Genomic DNA, 22,993 nt, shown 5'->3' on the forward strand with positions numbered 1-22,993 from the left:
GGTGCCGGGGGGTGGTGGGGCGGTACCTGTGTAAAAAACTTGCGTCCCCGGCGTCCCTGCAGTGCTGGAGCGTGCACGGGTGTCCGTGCCGCCTGGGGTACCTGCGGCGCTGTCATTGTGTATAAGCTGGCCGCGGCCGGCGGGGTCCCTGCAGTGAATAGAAAATAACTAGCACTTCCCGCGCCGCCGCGCGCATAGCGCTAGTTATTTTCTATTCACTGTAGGGACCCCGCCGGCCGTGGCCAGCTTATACACAATGATAGCGCCGCAGGTACCCCAGGCGGCACGGACACCCCTGCACGCTCCAGCACTGCAGGGACGTCGGGGACGCAAGTTTTTTACACAGGTACCACAGTTCGCTAACCCTCCATGCTGGGGGTGAGGGGCAAACTGCCGCCCTCCAGGTGCCGGCGCCCTAGGCAAATGCCTAGAGCTGCCTAGTGGTGGCGCCGGCCCTGATCTGACGTCCGTCGCCTTCTTCATATGACGCCAAATGACTGTATGTCCGGGCCTCAGCCTGACCTCAATCATTTCATTAGTGATACTGTACTATCAATTATGTTTGTATTGGCAGCAAAAGATGTATTGCTATAAAAATGTAATTATGTCATTACATTGAGAATATTTGCAAAACAGAAAATTAAAACCATGATTAGCAATTAGTAAATGGTCTGTACTGTACAATAAATATGTGAGAGAGACGGCAATACGGGCTTCCCCTTACCCCCGAGCCCTGCGTTCTGCATTCGTAAATAGATACATGACATGGGAAATCTCCGGTTATCAGGAATCCATCCATTCATATGGTGAAGTGTATCAAGCCTTGGGGGGACAGCTATCAAATGTTGGACAGAGATAAAGTGGAGAGAGATAGAGTACAAAACAATCAGCTTCTAATAATATATTTTGTAGCACAGTCAGTAAAATGACAGCTATAAGCTGAGTGCAGATGACCCAGGATTTTTCCTTGGGACACGTTTCCGCTAGCAAAAAAACCTGGGTTATTTTTGCTAGTGGAAAAGGGGTAATAGTGATACACAGTGATACACAGTGGTACATAGGGATGCACAGTGATATACAGTGATACATAGTGATGCACAGTGATACATAGTGATGCACAGTGGTACACAGTGATACATAGTGATGCATAGTGATGCATAGTGATACATAGTGATACACAGTGATGCATAGTGATACATAGTGATACACAGTGATACATAGTGATGCATAGTGATGTATAGTGATGCATAGTGATACATAGTGATGCACAGTGATGCATAGTGATAAATAGTGATACACAGTGATACGTAGTGATACACAGTGATGCATAGTGATACATAGTGAAACACAGTGATACGTAGTGATGCACAGTGATACATAGTTGCACAGTGATATACAGTGATACATAGTGATGCACAGTGATACACAGTGGTATACAGTGATACACAGTGATACATAGTGATGTATAGTGACACATAGTGATACACAGTGATGCATAGTGATACATAGTGATGCACAGTGATACACAGTGATGCATAGTGATACACAGTGATACATAGTGATACACAGTGATACATAGTGATGCATAGTGATGCACAGTGATGCATAGTGATAAATAGTGATACACAGTGATACGTAGTGATACATAGTGATACATAGTGATACACAGTGATACGTAGTGATACATAGTGATACATAGTGATACACAGTGATACGTAGTGATACACAATGATGCATAGTGACACATAGTGATACGTAGTGATACATAGTGATGCACAGTGATGCATAGTGATACACAGTGATGCGTAGTGAAACACAATGATGCATAGTGATACATAGTGATACGTAGTGATGCATAGTGATGCATAGTGATACATAGTGATGCACAGTGATGCATAGTGATACATGGTGATACATAGTGAAACGTAGTGATGCACAGTGATGCATAGTGATACATAGTGATACATAGTGATACGTAGTGATGCATAGTGATACATAGTGATACATAGTGATACGTAGTGATGCACAGTGATGCATAGTGATACGTAGTGATGCATAGTGATACATAGTGATACATAGTGATACATAGTGATGCACAGTGATGCATAGTGATACGTAGTGATGCACAGTGATGAACAAGCAGGACTAAAAGATTTTATCACCAGAACGAAGCAGCTCAGATCCTCCCCCTGTACCATCATGAGAGTCATGTAAAGTTTTTGCCGCTCTAATGTCCATTTACTACAGTCCTCCTCTGCTTGTTCCACTTAATTTCCATACCGGAGTTTACAGAAACCACCGTGTTCCCTTCTTTAGAATTTGATTGCAAATTAGACTTTATAGCATTTCTGTAACATCGATGATCTCCTCCTGCTTACAAAGTGGCATTGTAGAATCCATTATGATAAATCTGATAATACTCCTATAAGGCAGACACAAGAGAACACATGTAGCACTCCCTTTTATGAGGATTGCGAACCATTCATTCTGACACTCTGCGACATGTCTCTCTCTGGATTCCCATTTGACAGAGTTCTCTGTTTTGATTCGCCAGCAGGTTTGCCTCACCTTTCTGTGCGTTCTCCGCTCTACAAAGCTAGAGATCTTCCAATCAATTTTGAGGTGTCATCCTGAGTTTGCAGAACGCGCCTTGAGATGGTTCAATCTGTCTATAGAGCTGAGGGAACCAAAGACGGGAGTTTACTGACTGCTAAAGCTGCTCAAACATTATTTAGGCTTGTTTTAAATCTCTACTCCATCCTTTAGTTTGTCAGGTATTTCTCAGCACCACCCGGCCCTAAATAACAGCTACGGAATGACTGGCGGAACCGTAACTTGGAGGTAATGAGCTCTGAATGGAACACGTACAATTCTGCATTTATAGCCTAGCATCATTGGCAAATATTTAATTGTTATCATAGTCCACGTCAATAGTAATGTATGAGAAAGTTTTAAAAAATCACAATAACTGTGAAAAACTCATGTCGACCATATGCTGCGTCAACCATTATGTTAACCTGTTGACATATTGAGCGTGTCAAAGTTAACCCTTTGAGGTCCGCACCACAAAAAAGCAAAGGAAAAAAAATTTCTTTGCATTTTTTATTCACCGGGGAAAATACCAACAACAATCAATAGTTTTTTTTTTTTTTAAATGAGACCCCACAGTTTTTGAGATATAGGCCTCTACCAAACGGTTGAAAATCCGTTTACGATAAACTTTTTTTTGGTGCGGACCTCAAAGGGTTTTAATGCATGTCGACCACCAGGTGTATGCCTATTGACTATTGATCTAATTACTGCTGACCTAATGTCGGTGTAATGTTGATCCAATGTGGAACGTATCGCTGAAGGGGCATAGGCCAGTGCAGGCCAGGACACTAATGTATGGGCACCCCGATACAGTACTTCTCCGAGGCAAGGGCCGGTGTATCCACTAAATCTATAGTGCGGCCCTTGCAATCTCTGCAGTGCTCATGCAGAGTAGCGGTGATCACTGGCTCCCCCAACCAGCCCCCCACCAGCAGGACACTGATACCGCTGAGTAGCACTGTGTCCAAAAACATCCCAGCATCTGATGTGTGTGACCTCTAGCATGAATATACACTCACATTTCGTAAACTTACAAACTAAACCAGAAATAATGACTCGGAGACATACTGTAGGTTTGGCAGAAATTGTTAGCTGATTTATTTAAGCACTTTAAGCTAGTTTAATTTATTAATAATTAATTAATTTATGGTGGCCCAGAAAGAACGGCTAATTAACTAAACTCCACCCCACAATCTGCATACTGTACGTAAACTACCCTTACAAGCGGTATCCACTCGCCCTACTGCATTGACTACCCACCCATCCGGATGGGGTCGCTGTCCCCGTGCGGGTGATCCAGCGAAGGCCTAAGCCAATGAGAGGCGAGCGCACCAAAACCAAAACAATATAGGTAGCATCATCACTTAAAGCAGAACGAATTCTATTAACCTGCCGTTCTTTCCCGCCTATCAGCCAGCGCACTTAACATCCACCCAAACCCCAGCCTATAAGGGAGGGCGGGATGGAAAACCTTCAGGAAAGAGAAGAAGACTCCTCCCTTTCCTGTCTGATATCCCAGCTAACCCTGCCATTCCTTGAATCCTTATTGGGCAACCGAGTCACATGCTTTCCAAAGAACACACAGCCTTGGATGTTTAACCCTCTCCATGCCTATTGCAGACATTACGTTAATCTTTAACGGGGCTCTTCTGCTGTAATCGGGACAGTTGGCAGTATGACCTTTTTGTGTCGACATATTGACGGTTGACCTAGAACTAATCGACTCAAGATCCATCCCCCGTGTGGTACAGTCCTGTGAGTCAGTGCTAGGATGGGGAACATCCCACTCCCATCAGTCCAGTATAATAATTTAGGACAGTTGCCTGGGGTGAGTAACGTGCCTTTATCCAGGTCTGTTCTTGTTGTTTTCATGCTATTTAAGTACAATACCCTGTGGATCTCTAGGAAGGTAATCACATTATACAAGTAAACTGCAAATGACCCTGACAGAAAGCTCGGACCATTAAGCTTTGTGTGTGGTGCAGTGTTACATGTTGTGTTCTGAGGGGGAAATCAGCCTCCTTACCCTCTGGATGTGGAACATTGTCTTAGTAAAAGAGAATCCACAGAGGCTCAAGATGAATAATTTGTTCCAGCAAGAAAAAGGTAAAATGTTGCCGCTCTTCCTTCTGTTCCCATCAATTATTCATGAATGAGGATGTATGTAGTGTTTTATCTTCTCTAACGAAACAAACAGAATCCACAAAACTCATAGAGCAAAGTTCTCTCCGTCATCCTGCGCACAGAACACATGGAGAAGTTAGTTTCCATTGTGATGTCATTAGTCAGTGACTACTAGATAAGGCAGGGGTGGGGAACCTCAGGCCCAGGGGCCGTATGCAGCCCCCAAAGCCGGTCTGAGTGGCCCACCAACCGGCCCGGTGGCTTTGCCGGGAGTCAAGTACAGGGGAATTCTTGCGAGAGGTCGGTAGTTCTCGTGAGATTCCTCTTAATCAACAGCAGCCGGAGACTGTCAGTCCTATTCAGCGGCAGCCGCCGGAGTGTGGGACGGCTGCAGCAGGACAATTTGTAAGAGACATTTTACATATGGCCCCCGAAGGATTTTTTCCCCCATACAGACGGCCCTTGGCACAAAAAAGGTTCCCCATCCCTGAGATAAGGCAAATGCCCAAAGTATAGTGTTTATTACTTTATGTGCAGTGGCGTAGCTATATAATAGGCACCAACCCACCCAAAAAAGAGTGAGACTAAAGTAAAAAAATTTGGTTATAATTATATGTAAACAATCCACTTAGATGAATGATGACATCATATACAGTATAACTCTTTCCATCGAGGCTGATAGGGCCGGTCCTAGGAAGGAGGCTGGGAGCAGTGATAGGGGAGAAGAAGCCCAGGACATGGAGTCTGAGAGGGCCCGTCCTAGGAAAGAGGCTTGGGGCAATGACAAATGAGGAGCCCAGGACACAGAGGCTGAGAGGACCTGTCCTAGGAAGGAGGCTGGGAGCAATGACAGGAGAGAGGGAGCCCGGACACGGAGGCTGAGAGGGCCCGTCCTAGGAAGGAGGCTGGGAGCAATGACAGGTGAGAAGGGTCCCGGGACACGGAGGCTGAGAGGGCCCGTCCTAGGAAGGAGGCTGGGAGCAATGACAGGTGAGAAGGAGCCAGGACATGGAGGCTGAGAGGGCCCATCCTAGGAAGGAGGCTGGGAGCAATTACAGGTGAGAAGGGTCCCAGGACACGGAGGCTGAGAGGGCCCATCCTAGGAAGGAGGCTGGGGGCAATGACAGGTGAGAAGGAGCCCAACACATCGAGGCACCTAATAATATTATTGTGCTGGCACTAAACAGTGTGTGCTGTCCTTGCAGGGGGAACCGAGACCCCTTGGACCTTGTTGTATGTATCCCTATTTCCCTATTGTTGCTGGTAGTGATGGGGTCCATATAACAGTTCAAGATTTGGGGCACCAAAGAAGTAGATCCGGCACTGCATCCCAGCTACAAGCGCTGGGCGCACAAGATAAGTGTAAGCAGTATACATCGCCAGCGACTGCCTGCAGAATTGCCGCTCTTCCTTTATACTTGCAGAGCTGATGAGTCACAGGAATGAGCCGGGTCTCCATCCGTTTCAGTAGATTCTTTACAGCTTTTGAACGTCAAGTTGGCATTTAATCACTTTAGGCCCCGGAATTAATGGCGGAACATTTCAGAAAACATTCGCATGTTAAACCATTAAATCTTCTCTCTCTGATTCAATACTTACAAGTAGTGTATTAATATCAACTTTGATGCTGCTTCTGCTCTGTTTCTTTGTAGGTATGATAAAGGCGCGCAATGAATGTTTTGTCAGGGAGCTGTTTAGAACCAGACACCTGTGAATTATGCACAGAGGAGTCGGATTTATGTACATGTTCCTTGTACGCCTGCTGCCACAAGTCTGCTGTATGTACCTGGCTATAAAGAAGAGGTTATTTAGAGAATGCCAAAACTCCCAACATTCCCGCCCTATGGGGACATTGCAGTGGTGACAGGGACAGCAGCACAATTTTGTTACAGCTCTTCCTCTCTCTCTTATATGAGGCTGGGGAAACCCATTCATTGCTTGGTCACCTTACTAGTGGTAAGGGATAGAGTCAAAATCCCGACCGCCAAAATACCGTCAATTTCTCCCTCTATGGTTGTCCACCGACACCCATAGAGGGAGAATAAAATAGTGTGCCGAGCGTAGCAAGGCACCGGGCACGAGCACGGCAAGCCCGCAAGGGGGGTGATCTACGCCCCCCCCTGTCAGTATTTCGGCGGTCGGGACTCCGGCGTCGGTGTTTCGACCGCCCAGTTGCCGGGATTTCGTACAAAATCCCGGCGGTAATTCATTCTAAGCCGCATTGATTTCGGGTACTGGGATGGCTGATGGGCAATGTCTAGTCCTATAGGATGGGCAATGTCTAGTCCGATAGTCAATAGGCTGTCAAAATATAGTTGGCATAAATATGGGCAAACGTTCGACATAAGCAAAAGGTCTCATATTACTCTTTCATACCCTTCGATGCAGGAAGAATTTACCTTTTCGCCAGAGCAACCTGGTGCATTTTTTCTAAAAAAATAATGTAAAAACAAATAATTTTCTTAATTTTTTTTTTTTTCATTTTTTATCAACCTGCAATAAGTTTATAAACAGATTGTGCAATGTCAGGGCAGTTTGACTACTACGCAGCCTCTTCATGTACCGCAGAGTGTGACTACTTCGCAACCTTTACATGTACCTCAGTGTGTGACTACTGCGCAGCCTTTACATGTACCGCAGAGTGTGACTACTGCGCAGCCTTTACATGTACCTCAGTGTGTGACTACTACGCAGCCTCTACATGTACCGCAGAGTGTGACTACTGCGCAGCCTTTACATGTACCTCAGTGTGTGACTATTGCGCAGCCTTTCCATGTACCGCAGTGTGTGACTACTGCTCTGCCTTTACATGTACCTCAGTGTGTGACTACTTCGCAGCCTTTACATGTACCTCAGTGTGTGACTATTGCGCACCCTTTCCATGTACCGCAGTGTGTGACTACTGCGCAGCCTTTCCATGTACCTCAGTGTGTGACTACTGCTCTGCCTTTACATGTACCTCAATGTGTGACTACTGCACAGCCTTTACATGTACCTCAGTGTGTGACTACTGCTCTGCCTTTACATGTACCTCAGTGTGTGACTACTGGTCTGCCTTTACATGTACCTCAGTGTGTGACTACTGCTCTGCCTTTACATGTACCTCAGTGTCTGACTACTGCACAGCCTTTACATGTACTGCAGTGTGTGACTACTGCGCAGCCTTTTCATGTACCTCAGTGTGTGACTATTGCACAGCCTTTCCATGTACCGCAGTGTGTGACTACTGCTCTGCCTTTACATGTACCTCAATGTGTGACTACTGCACAGCCTTTCCATGTACCGCAGTGTGTGACTACTGCTCTGCCTTTACATGTACCTCAATGTGTGACTACTGCGCAGCCTTTCCATGTACCTCAGTGTGTGACTACTGCTTTGCCTTTACATGTACCTCAGTGTGTGACTACTGCTCTGCCTTTACATGTACCTCAGTGTGTGACTACTGCTCTGCCTTTACATGTACCTCAGTGTCTGACTACTGCGCAGCCTTTACATGTACATCAGTGTGTGACTACTGCACGGCCTATAGATGTACCTCAGTGTGTGACTACTGCACAGCCTTTACATGTACCTCAGTGTGTGACTACTGCTCTGCCTTTACATGTACCTCAGTGTCTGACTCATACTTGCCTACTTTTATCTTCACCTTTCCGGGAGAAGCCCGGAGAGGCAACACATCAGGGGGGCGGGAGCAAGGCTGACATCACTTGGCCCCGCCCCCCATGACGAAAACCTCCGTGATTCGCGGGCCGAGAGGGAGGGGCGTGGCTTAAATGACGCGAAATGACGCGAAATGCCGCGATCGCGTCATTTAAGCCCCGCCCCCTCCCCGCGTACCCGCAATTTCATGTAATTTTAACCAGCGGGCAAGGATGGATCGGGGCAAATCCCAGAATGCGGGAGACTTGCCCACCTTCCCGGGGGGCCGGGAGAAGGACCCGATTTCCGGGAGGCTCCCGGCCATTCCGGGAGGGTAGGCAAGCCTGGTCTGACTACTGCACAGCCTTTACATGTACCTCAGTGTGTGACTACTGCACTGCCTTTACATGTACCTCAGTGTCTGACTACTGCACAGCCTTTACATGTACCTCAGTGTGTGACTATGGCGCAGCCTTTACATGTACCTCAGTGTGTGACTACTGCTCTGCCTTTACATGTACCTCAGTGTCTGACTACTGCACAGCCTTTACATGTACCTCAGTGTGTGACTATGGCGCAGCCTTTACATGTACCTCAGTGTGTGACTACTGCTCTGCCTTTACATGTACCTCAGTGTCTGACTACTACGCAGCCTCTACATGTACCGCAGAGTGTGACTACTGCACAGCCTTTACATGTACATCAGTGTGTGACTACTGCGCAGCCTTTACATGTACCTCAGTGTGTGACTACTGCGCAGCCTTTACATGTACCTCAGTGTGTGACTACTGCACAGCCTTTACATGTACCGCAGTGTGTGACTACTGCTCTGCCTTTACATGTACCTCAGTGTGTGACTACTGTACGGCCTATACATGTTCCTTGGTGTGTGACTGCTGCGCAGCCTTTACATGTACCTCAGTGGTTGACTACTGCACAGCCTTTCCATGTACCTCAGTGGTTGACTACTGCACAGCCTTTACATGTACCTCAGTGTATGACTACTGCGCAGCCTTTACAGTCTGCAAGTCTGCACAAATGATCAAAGTTGCACATGCGCAATGCGCCCATTGAGCTAAATTCATTAAGCTAATTTCTGCCATATCTGCGAATTTACATGCGAGCAACCAGAATAACCCCCACATTGCGGGAAATGTACTAAGACGGGAGGTCTTTTTCACATGGTAATTGTAATTAAACACAATATAACTCAATGCAGAGGCTGAAATAAAACAGTTTTGAATTTTACATCCAAGTGACATTTACTTGTTACGCGGTGAGTGTTCAACTTCCCACTCCACACAGTGGGATCCCATGGACTGTTATTGGGGCTCATTGTCAAAACATGTACACCCTGTCGGACACCCCGAAGTTGAATTGATTAAGTGAGAGTGCGGTGTGTATATATATATATATATATATATATATATATATATATATATATACCACTGCACCAGTCGACCATTGGACAGGCTACTTGGGATATGTGGCAAAACGGCGGAGCCAGGGCCACTGAAACTGCATCCAAACCAAAGTAACAGCCACTGGGTTCCGCCAACCAAGAAACCGGACCTCACACAACCCAGTTTTCTGCTACCTGCCTGGCCCAACACGGTTCCTGACAGCTGCAGCCGCACTGCGCAGATTCCAAGAAACCGCAGATTTACGTAGATATCAAAGCAAATGAAATCCCTGCATCAAACCCTTTAAAATCCATAACATTCAAAGCAGAACCCGGGCTTGTTAGACGCTGAGCAGATTTGTCGTTCTCAATTTCCCGCTTAACCACGCCGAGAACTGTCAGCCAGCTTAGTAAATTTACCCCATGGTGTTTTCTTTCCCTAAAACAAACAGACCCCTATGTTTAACTTCACAGAACCATGCAAACGGCAAAACAGCGGTGCTGTCATGGAACGTGAAGGCCTGAAATGTGAGTAGGATGCTCATGCAGCGCTGGGTGGGGAGGATTTGCATGGATGGCAGATGATAGGTAACTGAAGCCTCAAGCAGTAATTATAACTTGTCTGTAAGCGTTAGAGACAGCGACAACAATAAAAATGTGTCAGCGACACAGCGAAACTTGGTCGGGGTTCTGTCTTTGTTTTGTACAATTTCTTCCATTCTTGAGAGTTGTCCCTTCCTGTAAACATCCTATTATCCGCAGCCTGGGCCTCGTCCCGGGAAATAACACAGCGGAGGTACGGTATGGGGGGAGAGGCAATGGGTCACAGTGCTAAATGACTTCCATATATTTAACTTACTGTCAGAATCCATTATTTTCAAGTGATTTTTTTTAGAAAGCTGCACATTTTAATTCCCTCGTTAGGAGATTGCAGAAAAGTACCCAGGAGCAAGATGAGTTTGCCATGTAGGAATTACTATTGATATCGCATCCATGCTTCTCCCATGCGTTATTCTGATTACACATTATGGACCCGCGGGGGCTGATTATAGCGGCCTTTATTCATATGAACTCATTGATTCCTCTCTATGAATTGCGCACTTGTAATTGGACGTTCGGAATTGCCAGCCGGTTACTCAGACCTAATACTTTTTCAATTTATTTCCAGCATTTCTGGATTTTACAGACGTAATCTCCCTCATGACCAGAATAGGCTAATGGTATATTCGTAGCTAATAGGCGCTTTTAGGTAATTGTGTTTTAAATAAGAGCATTTTATATACATTTGAAATGTTCTGTCTCCTTAACAACCGTCTACCTAGATTTCATTGTTTCGAGAGCTTAACGTGACATTACCCTTCTTCTTCCCGGGTAGGGTGGGGGGGGGGGTGGGGGGGATAAGTGTTCACGAGGATACAGCTAATAATTGTCAAAGGTATAAGGCACAAAAACTATGGTGGAAATATTGACATATACATTTGAGTGTGTGTGTGTGTGTGTATATATATATATATATATATATATATATATATATATATATATATATATATATATACACACACACAAGGGGACTCGCCACGCGCAGCCGAGCACCTGTACACAATCCTGGGTCATCCGTCTTGTATTGATCCGCCTGGGAAAGGCGGTAACTCACCCTATGACAGAAGCATTGTGTTACAGATCCTTGTGAGCAATGTGTCTTAGTTATATGTACACAATTTTTGCAGCCGTGTTAAATCCATTATAGATAGCCAAGGTCTATTATCAGCTCTATGACAGAAGACACGTACAGAGAAGACATCTGCTCATTTGCTCGCTCGGTAATAACTGACGATATGCTGTGTGCTGATCCATCTTCCCTGAGTTACATATTAGTTACAAGATGACATATTAGCCGCCTTCATACAGGGCAGCCGAGAGGTAGGCAGGGCATCGGTAAAATGTTGGGGGTATGGCCTAATCGCAGGATGTGTGGTCACCCCATGATTAGGCCACACCTCCAAAATGTTTAGAGGGTGAATAAACACTCTCAAGTCGAGGTGGGAGTGTTATTGCTCCCCCCCCCCCCTCAGCAGCAGCAGAAACAGCAGCACACCTACAGCATGTGCTGTGCTGACAGCAGGCTCAGCAGCTCTCACACTGTCCGTAAGATGCTGCTGCCCAGGGGGGAGGGAGGGGGGTGTCGGACCAGGGCCCCCGCCGGGCCCCTCCAGCAAGCCCGGGCCCAGGTAATTTGTACCCAATGTAGTTTCACTTGCTGCCAACAGATGCCAGTGTTTCAGAGTCACACGGACACTAGACATATATATATATATATATATACAGTATATATATCGTGGATTAGGTCAGCACACACATATAGAAATTCTTGCATACGCCTGGGGTCGCACATCAGTGGTACCTTGTCGGGGCCACACATATATCTTCAATTGAAAAAAACGGCACTCACCAGGGCTTTTAGATTTTCAAAGGCAAATAGCTGAATTTTATTCCATAAGAGGAAACAGCATCTTCAAGCAAGGGTCAGGTCGACGTTTCGACCACGGAACGTGGCCTTACTCATGACCTCCTTGTGCAGGACAAGACAGATAAATCCCTATCAACAGGCACCAGTATTTAAGGACCAAATAGTCCCACCCACTAATTAACTATTTACTGTGGTACAAACCCTGATAAAACCTTTAAACATCACATGTATAACGCCAGAAATGAGTGACATGCAAACAAATATATCGCGCTATTTAGGGGAATACTTACATTTAAATATAGGCAGCACACTGCTCCGTTACTCCGGTTAACAGCACACCTCATTCGGCGTGCGTTCCAACTGGCCGGAAGTAGCGCTTCCATGCGTGTCACCGCTACGGAACTTCCGCATTGGTTCACACGTCAGCTTGCGCTCCACACAACACAACTGTGGAGCGCACAGCCATATTTAACAGCGCTCAATATAATCAAAAAACCTTTACATCATCACCAAGCGTTCCACACTCTCACTGTGAAACGCACGGCCATTATAACAGCGCATTAAACCCAGCAACATATCACCTCACTGGCTCTTATACATATGGTATTATACTTTATTCAATTTAACCTTAGTTTAGCAGTACTAAAGAAGCCTCAACACTGGTGCCTGCTGTTACATTAAAAACATAGAAAAAACATATCAATATACATACACCCTCAGTCCCTCATCGATGGCCCCGCCCCCCCAAACACACTATAAGTGATTATTGGGAACCAGCGCCATCGAGTCAAAACAAAGGTGACATACATCTTATAGCAGGCCTCCAACATTAAACTACCAAAAACTAAAAAAAAAAAAAATGTGAAAAAGATGTGAAAAAATATGAAAAAAATTTTCTTGAAAAAAACTTTCAAAAAAGTAATTTGTAGCTTTGTAGCCACCATTATAGCAATGATTCAGGCAGACATCTTATCTCAAAAATAGGTTACTTGAAGAGGCATCATAGAGGCTTTTTTCAGAGGAAGATGCCCAAATGGTTATACTCATTAAGCCCTTTAGGGGCAACAGTGTCCAGTTCATGAATCCAGCGAGATTCCCTCTTCAATAAAAGTAGGTCCCTGTCACCACCCCGGCGCAGTGGGGGTACCCAGTCGATCATCATATACTTCAACATCGACAATTGGTGTCCCTTCAAGACGAAATGTGCAGCAACCGGCTTATCGGTTTTCCCTTTCTCATAGGCTAGACGTATGTCGGAGCGGTGCTGTGTCATCCTTTCTCTGAAGGTTCTCCTCGTCTTCCCGACATACATCAGGCTGCAGGGGCATAGAAGGATATACACCACAAAATCTAGCTGGCAGTGAAGTCTATACCGCAACTGGATCCTCCTTCCTGTCTGCGGGTGTGGAAATGATCCACCAACCATCAAAGACCTGCACGTGGTGCACCCGAGGCATCGGTAGCACCCGTTTTTACGTGCAAACCAATTTTTATCACCACCAGCCTTGACATCATCCATACTGGCATTAGTGCGGTACAGCAGATCTTTAAGATTAGACCCTCTCCTTATGCCTAACAAAGGCGGTCCATTGTCTGGGACTGCGATGGGCTCGAACCTGGCACCTGGGTACGCGAATATCTTCATGGATGACTATGAGCGTACCCAGATCATGCCAGTGTTCGGGCCCCATATTCGATATTATCGCAGATTTATCGACGACATTTTTATTATTTGGCAGAGTAGCGAGCAATCTTTTTTAACTATGGTTGAGAGTCTCAATTCACTCAACAATCCGGTGAGATTTACAGCTGTAATTGACCCACAACAGATGAGTTTCTTGGACGTGCTTGTTTTCAAGAAGGACAAGAGGCTTGCCCATACACTGTTCCGTAAGACAACAGACAGGAACACCCTCTTGTCTGCGACGAGTCACCACCCTGAGCCCCTTAAGAATAGTCTGCCAGTGTCGCAGTTTATGCGAGTCCTAAGAAATAACTCGGAAGGGGACCTGGCGGCCATACAGATTGAGGAGGTAAAACAGAGATTCAGTGAACGTGGCTATAAAATGGGTGCAATTAACAAATGCCTCACCAGGGCACAGTCCCTATTCACTAAGGAGACTGTAAAAGTGAAACAGCAGGAGACCAATAGACTGTTGTTTAGTGTCAAGTGCGACACAAGATTGCGTACAACACAGCGCTCCATCAAAAAGAAATGGGAGATATTAAAGACTGACCCGGATCTCAGTAAGGCCAGAAATGGACCGCCTTTGTTAGGCATAAGGAGAGGGTCTAATCTTAAAGATCTGCTGTACCGCACTAATGCCAGTATGGATGATGTCAAGGCTGGTGGTGATAAAAATTGGCTTGCACGTAAAAACGGGTGCTACCGATGCCTCGGGTGCACCACGTGCAGGTCTTTGATGGTTGGTGGATCATTTCCACACCCGCAGACAGGAAGGAGGATCCAGTTGCGGTATAGACTTCACTGCCAGCTAGATTTTGTGGTGTATATCCTTCTATGCCCCTGCAGCCTGATGTATGTCGGGAAGACGAGGAGAACCTTCAGAGAAAGGATGACACAGCACCGCTCCGACATACGTCTAGCCTATGAGAAAGGGAAAACCGATAAGCCGGTTGCTGCACATTTCGTCTTGAAGGGACACCAATTGTCGATGTTGAAGTATATGATGATCGACTGGGTACCCCCACTGCGCCGGGGTGGTGACAGGGACCTACTTTTATTGAAGAGGGAATCTCGCTGGATTCATGAACTGGACACTGTTGCCCCTAAAGGGCTTAATGAGTATAACCATTTGGGCATCTTCCTCTGAAAAAAGCCTCTATGATGCCTCTTCAAGTAACCTATTTTTGAGATGAGATGTCTGCCTGAATCATTGCTATAATGGTGGCTACAAAGCTACAAATTACTTTTTTGAAAGTTTTTTTCAAGAAAATTTTTTTCATATTTTTTCACATCTTTTTCACATTTTTTTTTAGTTTTTGGTAGTTTAATGTTGGAGGCCTGCTATAAGATGTATGTCACCTTTGTTTTGACTCGATGGCGCTGGTTCCCAATAATCACTTATAGTGTGTTTGGGGGGGCGGGGCCATCGATGAGGGACTGAGGGTGTATGTATATTGATATGTTTTTTCTATGTTTTTAATGTAACAGCAGGCACCAGTGTTGAGGCTTCTTTAGTACTGCTAAACTAAGGTTAAATTGAATAAAGTATAATACCATATGTATAAGAGCCAGTGAGGTGATATGTTGCTGGGTTTAATGCGCTGTTATAATGGCCGTGCGTTTCACAGTGAGAGTGTGGAACGCTTGGTGATGATGTAAAGGTTTTTTGATTATATTGAGCGCTGTTAAATATGGCTGTGCGCTCCACAGTTGTGTTGTGTGGAGCGCAAGCTGACGTGTGAACCAATGCGGAAGTTCCGTAGCGGTGACACGCATGGAAGCGCTACTTCCGGCCAGTTGGAACGCACGCCGAATGAGGTGTGCTGTTAACCGGAGTAACGGAGCAGTGTGCTGCCTATATTTAAATGTAAGTATTCCCCTAAATAGCGCGATATATTTGTTTGCATGTCACTCATTTCTGGCGTTATACATGTGATGTTTAAAGGTTTTATCAGGGTTTGTACCACAGTAAATAGTTAATTAGTGGGTGGGACTATTTGGTCCTTAAATACTGGTGCCTGTTGATAGGGATTTATCTGTCTTGTCCTGCACAAGGAGGTCATGAGTAAGGCCACGTTCCGTGGTCGAAACGTCGACCTGACCCTTGCTTGAAGATGCTGTTTCCTCTTATGGAATAAAATTCAGCTATTTGCCTTTGAAAATCTAAAAGCCCTGGTGAGTGCCGTTTTTTTCAATTGAAGATATATATATATATATATATATATATATATATATATATATAAACACAGGGGGCCCAGCACTCACTACAACTTAACATTCAAATAATCAAATAAATAATGGGGTTTTAGTTCATGAATTGATCAATGCATATAAGCTTGCAGCCCATCGCCAAGGGACCTCATTTCACTGCAAGTCCTACACTGTGTGGTCACAGGCCACTGCACCCCACCCTGGGAAGTGGGTGCTGTTTGCACCCCATTCTTAGGAATGGCGAGTGAGTTGGTACTTCTGTATCTATCTATCTATCTATCTATCTATATATATATATATATATATATATATATATATATATATCCCAACTGCCTTGTGTTCTTTTCATACCTTTCATGTGTTTGAGTATGGGTCAGTAATTGGTCGACATGCATTGCTGACATGCAAGGTTGACATCACTTAGGTCAGCACATGAAATGTCGACATGCCTTAGGTCAACATGGTTGAAATATCGAGATAAGCATTAGGTCAATGGCTAGGTCGACAGTCAAAGGGTCAACATGGGTTTTTTTCACCATTTTTTGTCCCGAATGTCGACATGGTTGATATGGACACCATCAAAGTGTACCACGTCCCGTCGCATATGCCATGCACTATTTTATTCTCCCACCACACCCTAGTGAATGGTAGGGCATGAAATACCGCCTGTCGGCACATGTTGGCTGAAGAGTCAATGGAAAAACCCCATGTTGACCTAACCACTGTTGACCTAATACTTGTTGTCAACCTTCAAACCATATCTACCTTAGGTATGTCGATCTAATGCATGTGTGGACCGAAGCCATGTCGACCAGCAGTGGTCAACCCATGTTGACCTTATATGTGTCGACCAAACTACCCTATACCATGTGTTTCCCTATACCATTTGTTCCACTCCCAACTGCCATGGGTTCCGCTCCGAGTCCCAACTGTTGTGTTCCGCTCCCAACTAGTTTTTTTTAACTACAACTGAAGATATAAAAGCAACATAAAAGTACATACAAACACACAATTACATAATGCAAATAGATGGATGCAGCTTGTAATATTGTATGGAAGTCACAGAAATGATTTATAACATATATATAGGAGGAGATGAGATGCAATCAGCAGCGGCTGGCGGCCGTCCCCATCATCAGGGCTTATTGTGCACCATCATCAGCCAATCATGCGCCCACTCTGAAAACTATCCAGAAAAGTGTATTCGGCGTTAGGGAATGTAGTGGTGTAACGTGTCACCCTGCAGCCACCACGCTGGATGAATGCCAACCTTCAATATCAGAAACTAAAAATGTATTATACATACACACAATACAATACATATATTAAAAACACATTAAATAGCATATATCACCTAATATAATATAAAGCAAAGTTAGTACATATATCACCTGATATTTCTTATGGGCACGGAATGGATTTCTTTATCTTTTTTGTAAGTATTAATACTACTAATACCACTACTACTACTACTACTACTACTACTACTAATACTACATAATAATAATAATAATAATAATAATAATAACCCAACTACAACTAATAACAATCTCAACAATATAAAATAGCTTTTGTAATAAAAAAATATTACAGAAAATTTAGTAATCAAATATGATGATAATATTATTTAAAAAAAAACTAACTACTATTAAGTAACATTATTATTATTGTTATTATTATTATTATTATTATTATTATTATTATTATTATCATCATTTGTTTCATTATTACAATAGCTGTTTTCATTTTAGATTCTTCTTCTACCTATTATAATAATAATAATAATAATAATAATAATAATAATTATTATTATTATTATTATTATTACTATATTATTATTAATATTATTATTATTATTATTATTATTATTATTATTATTCTCCCCACTTGACTTTAAGGCAACATGGCAAATTGTTTGAATGATCTTCTACATAGATAACAGTCAAAGCCGGGAACATTTATTTTCTCCATTTTGCAAATAAATGATTTCCTTTTTCATTAAACTGACACGGATCATTGATTTTTCACATCTCACTAGTAGTTGGAAGAATAAAGAAAAAGGGGACGTTTTGTCAAATAAGCCTCCAGACTATGAAGCAAAAGCCCTTTGACGGAGCAATGCCAACCCGGGATGTCCCTAAATAACTCCACCGCAGATGAGCCAAAACACTTCCTCTCTCATGTAAAATGTTCCTGCGGCGATTGTGATTTATAATGAGCCCAGGCCAAAGGGTGAAAGTGCAATAGATTTTCCATTAAACATCCCACCCTCAATATGGTTTGAGTTGTTATTTGATTTATCGGCCTTCATGAGCAGGTCTAATGCTGCCAAGTCCAGAGGACAGCTCTTCATTTACATTATTTGTTTAGGTTGCCGTAACCCAACTGCTCTACAGGTTTCCTATTGCCCCTTTCCAAAGAATTGTTGTGGAGGGAGCCCCCTACCCAGTCATTCTGCCATTGTTCAGGGTTATTTGAAGGTGAACTGGAGAAGGCTAATACGGCTGGTGAGCGCAGAGAGGGACCATCTGTGTTGCAATCAATTCAAGGCTGATATCCAAGTCCTTCGCTCATCGAGCTGCTGAATGAAATGCCAGCCTCAAGTAGCTCCTTTAGAAAATTGGCAAATCTATTTACTGCCTCGCCACTAATGTCTGAAGCCCAGTCAACAAGTTTCAAAGTGGAAAATATAGAGACAATCATCTCAGGGCTGTAAGACTTTGAGATATACAAGTCTCAGTGCAATATTCAGAGAGCGTTCTGTATGCTGGGCTGGGATTTCTGAGGCACAGTACTTTATTTCCTGATTTGAATGTAATTGAAAGGAGTATATTGCTGAACTACTGAATCTATTGATCTATCTATCTATCTATCTATCTATCTATCTATCTATCAGGGCAGTTCAGATGGTGTAATGGTTAGCATTACTGCCTCAAAGCACTGAGGTTATGAGTTGGATTCCCACCATGGCCCTAAATGTGCGGAGTTTGTATATTCTCCCTGTGCTTGCGTGGGTTTCCTCTGGGTACTCCGGTTTCCTCCCACAATCCAAAAATATACTGGTAGGTGATTTGGCTCCTAACAAAAATGATCCCTAGAATGTCTGTGTGTGTGTACATGTGGTAGGGAATATAGGGGCAGATGTATTAAGATTTAACAAGAGATAAATGCAAGGGTGAAAAAGAGAGATAAACGTCCAGCCAATCACCTGCTAACTGTTATGTTACAGGCTGTCTTTGAAAAATGTCAGTAAGGAGCTGATTGGCTTGATATTTATCTCTCCTTATCACCCTTGCATTTATCTCTTGTTAAGGCTTAATACATCTACCCCATAGATTGTAAGCTCCGCTGGGGCAGCGACTGATGTTAATATTCAAATATTCTCTGTAAAGTGCTGCGGAATATGTATGTGCTATATAAGAAACTGTTAATAATAATAATTATAATAATAATAATCTTTCATCTATCCAACTTATACAGTATGTATCTACCTATCTCATGTCTAATTATCTATTAAACTATAATTCTGCTTTTTTGTCTATGTAACTTTAATATTTAAAATACGTGTACACAAAGGCCATAAACTAAAGTAAAACAACATTCATCTCTTTTCTTATCTCAAAATATCTCCCAACTCAACATCTCTGCTCTTACTAACTCCCGTTCATGATTGCAGGACCTTCTTCTGCCTTCAGCTACTCTGTGAATTCCCTCCCAAGCACAATAAGACTCTCCTCTAGTCTCTAAACCTTAAAGTGTTCCCGTAGAACTCACCTCATCAGGCAGCCTATCAGATTCCAGGACCACCCACATAATAAACCTTTCCTATCCAATCACATCCCCACTTCACAGTCCTCACATATCCTCCTGACCCCAGTCCAACATGCCTGTCCCACTAACATCAGGAATGAGATCTTGTTACCTTAGCAGCTGAGACATAAAGTAAAATGAATCTTAAATAAAGAGAACTTACAGGAAAAAAGAAATGATGCACTCATAGGTTTGCAATCAGTTTAATTTGCCTGCCTATGATATCACTCAGTTCCCAAATAAATTGCTTTGGCTGTTTCATAAAACAAGGCCTCAGTGACCAAGATGTACATTACTGTCCAGATGAAAAGCGCACGCAGAAATATTTTATTTCCAAAGCTGCACATTTTATTTCTTCACATTCCGAGCAGCGATTGAAAACATTTAAGTGGAATTATAATAGAGACAGTTTCAGTGTTTCCAATCCATTCTCCGGAATAAGTCTGACGATTTCCCAGACTGGAGTGAGCGTTTCTGTGACACTGGTAATCCTGGGAAACATCAAACCTCCACCAGAGTTTCACTTACTGCAAATAAATTGTATTCAGGAACAGAATGAAAGTGCTGCTTGTCTGCCATGTTTTACTGCGGACTGATTAACCCTTTCGTTCACTACCGACAGAGCCCCGGATGTTTATGGCATAGACCATGAAGAAGGAAATGTAAAATGCGGTATCGTTTATATTTTATTTTAGAACTTTAGCTCATTAGAATTTTCCAAAATAGTTTTTTTTTTTTTTATCAGTTAACATTTTCATTCTTTTTTTTTTTTTTTCATGAACCCTGCAGCCTTGCTTGAATCGAATCTTTCAGCAAGACTTTTAGGTCATCAGGCCAATTGTTTATGTTGGATTTGACACAGATCGGCCAACCTAAATGTACTGGATGATCAGAGAGCAGTTCTATGCTATATTGAGGTGAAAGGTATTCAAACACCTAGACCTGATTGATCTAACCCAATGTATGTTACCACTTTGTCTCCTGAGACCATTATATCGATACCCTATACCTCTCAACAGTGTCGGACTGGAGTGTGAAGGGCCCACCAGGGAATGCAGTCATTGGTGCCCATGTGCAGGGGTGTGGCTACTCTTCAGAGGGGGTGTGGCCTGCTTTCATAGAGGTTTGGCTAACTATTAGAGAGTAAGGACCAGATGCACTAAGCTTCAAATGTGATAAAATGGAGAGTGATAATCAACCAACCAATCAGCTCCTGCCTGATATATTTCAAACAGAGTCTGTGACATGGCAGTTAGGAGCTGATTGGCTGGCTGTATATCACTCTCCATTTTATCACTTTTGAAGCTTAGTGCACCTGGCCCACAATGTGTAATTCAGGTGCATAATCTGATCCCTAGAGGAAGAGGTGGGCCCCCAGGCAGTGGGGCCCACCGGGGATTTCCCCTATTCCCCTGTGGGCCAGTCCAACACTGCCTCTCAAATGTCCTGATTTTCCCAGGAACCACCCATTTTTCTGGGACTGTCCTACTGTCCCACCTGCAAGCAGCAGTGTCCTGTGGTGGTGGTGGTGGTGGTGGTGGTAGGAATGGGCAATTGGGAATCCCCTGTTGCTCATTGCTAAGCAGAGCACTAGTGAATAGACACTGCCTGTATGCACTCAGCCTCTATTCATGGAGACAGAGGGTCTGGGTGTGTGCCATGCCCCCATAGTGATGACAGAAGGAGCCCCATGATGCCAAGTCCCCTTATTGTTAAGTCACACCCTCTTTTTGGCACCGGCGCTGTGTGCAAGTCCCAACTTCATTAGAACAAATGTTGGGAGGTATAATATTGTAATGATGGATAATGGGAAATGAGACAGTTGTTTTGTGTCTAATACATATCTGAAGATGATATTTAGAGTGGTATGGAAGGGTGTTATAAAGAGAAGGAAGAGGATGTACAAAATAAAATTAGCCAATCCAACTTCACCTCAGCCGACATGATAATCTCGGTATATCCATGATGTGTACAGTAGGTGTGTGTGATGTCATAAGGATTTTGAGCTGATATCATAGACTACCTCTTGATATCTACCTATGTAGACTACCTATCAAGACTACCTCTTGATATCTACCTCTTGACCTCTACCTATAAATAAACGTACTACTACTACTTGTGGAGTGACATTATACAGAATGATTTAAGGATCATATTGAATAAAGGAGAATGACAGAGTGATAGTAGGATTTTATTCAGTAGCGTATGATGACAGAATGACATAATGATTGTAGTCGGTCATCTATATATTGTAAGGCGTTGTGGAACCCTTGTGGCGCAATATAAATAAACGATAATAATAGTAATAATAATAATAATAATATTAAAAGTCAATAAAGAACAGCAATGGAATGATTAATTCTAGACTAAAGAGTGCAATGACACAGTGATAGAAAGTTAAACAGTATTTACTGTTTAATGGATATTTCTAAGTTCAGTGTGATCAATTAATAAATATAATTAAAAAAAGAAAAAATATATAGAATGTGCACAATGAAAGACCGATAGAATGATTGTAGTCTATGCTGTGCCATGACAGATTTATAGAATGATTCTAGTTTATAGTATGTGATGACAGAATGATAGAATGATTCTAGTCCATAGCATGTAATGACAGAATGATTCTAGTCTATAGTATGTAATGACAGAATGATATAATTATTCTAGTTTATAGTGTGTAATAACAGAATGATATAATTATTCTAGTTTATAGTGTGTAATAACAGAATGATAGAATGATTCTAGACTACAGTGTACAATGACAGAATGATAGAATGATTCTACTCAAAAGAAAACAATGACAGAATTATATTATGATTCTAGAGTTTAGAGTACAATGGCAGAATGCTAGAATGATTCTAGACTACAGGGTATAATGATAGAATGCTAGAATGATTCTAGTCTATAGTGTACAATAACAGAATGATGGAGTGATTCTAGACTATAGGGTACAATAACATAATGATAGACTGATTCTAGTTTATAGTGTGTAATAACAGAACGATATAATTATTCTAGTCTATAGTATGTGATGACAGAATTATAGAATGATTCTAGACTA

General features: G+C 43.2%; 1 protein-coding gene across 5 annotated transcripts in view; it reads left to right on the forward strand.

The window, feature by feature from the left end:
* The window catches only part of LRRC4C (leucine rich repeat containing 4C), a 641,462-nt gene that overhangs the window by 89,994 nt on the left and 528,475 nt on the right, over window positions 1-22,993 (forward strand). The gene's annotated exons all lie outside the window — the stretch shown is intronic.

This window comes from Crinia signifera, chromosome 11, assembly GCF_055691185.1.
Source record: "Crinia signifera chromosome 11, ASM5569118v1, whole genome shotgun sequence".
In the NCBI taxonomy this organism is placed as follows: domain Eukaryota; kingdom Metazoa; phylum Chordata; class Amphibia; order Anura; family Myobatrachidae; genus Crinia; species Crinia signifera.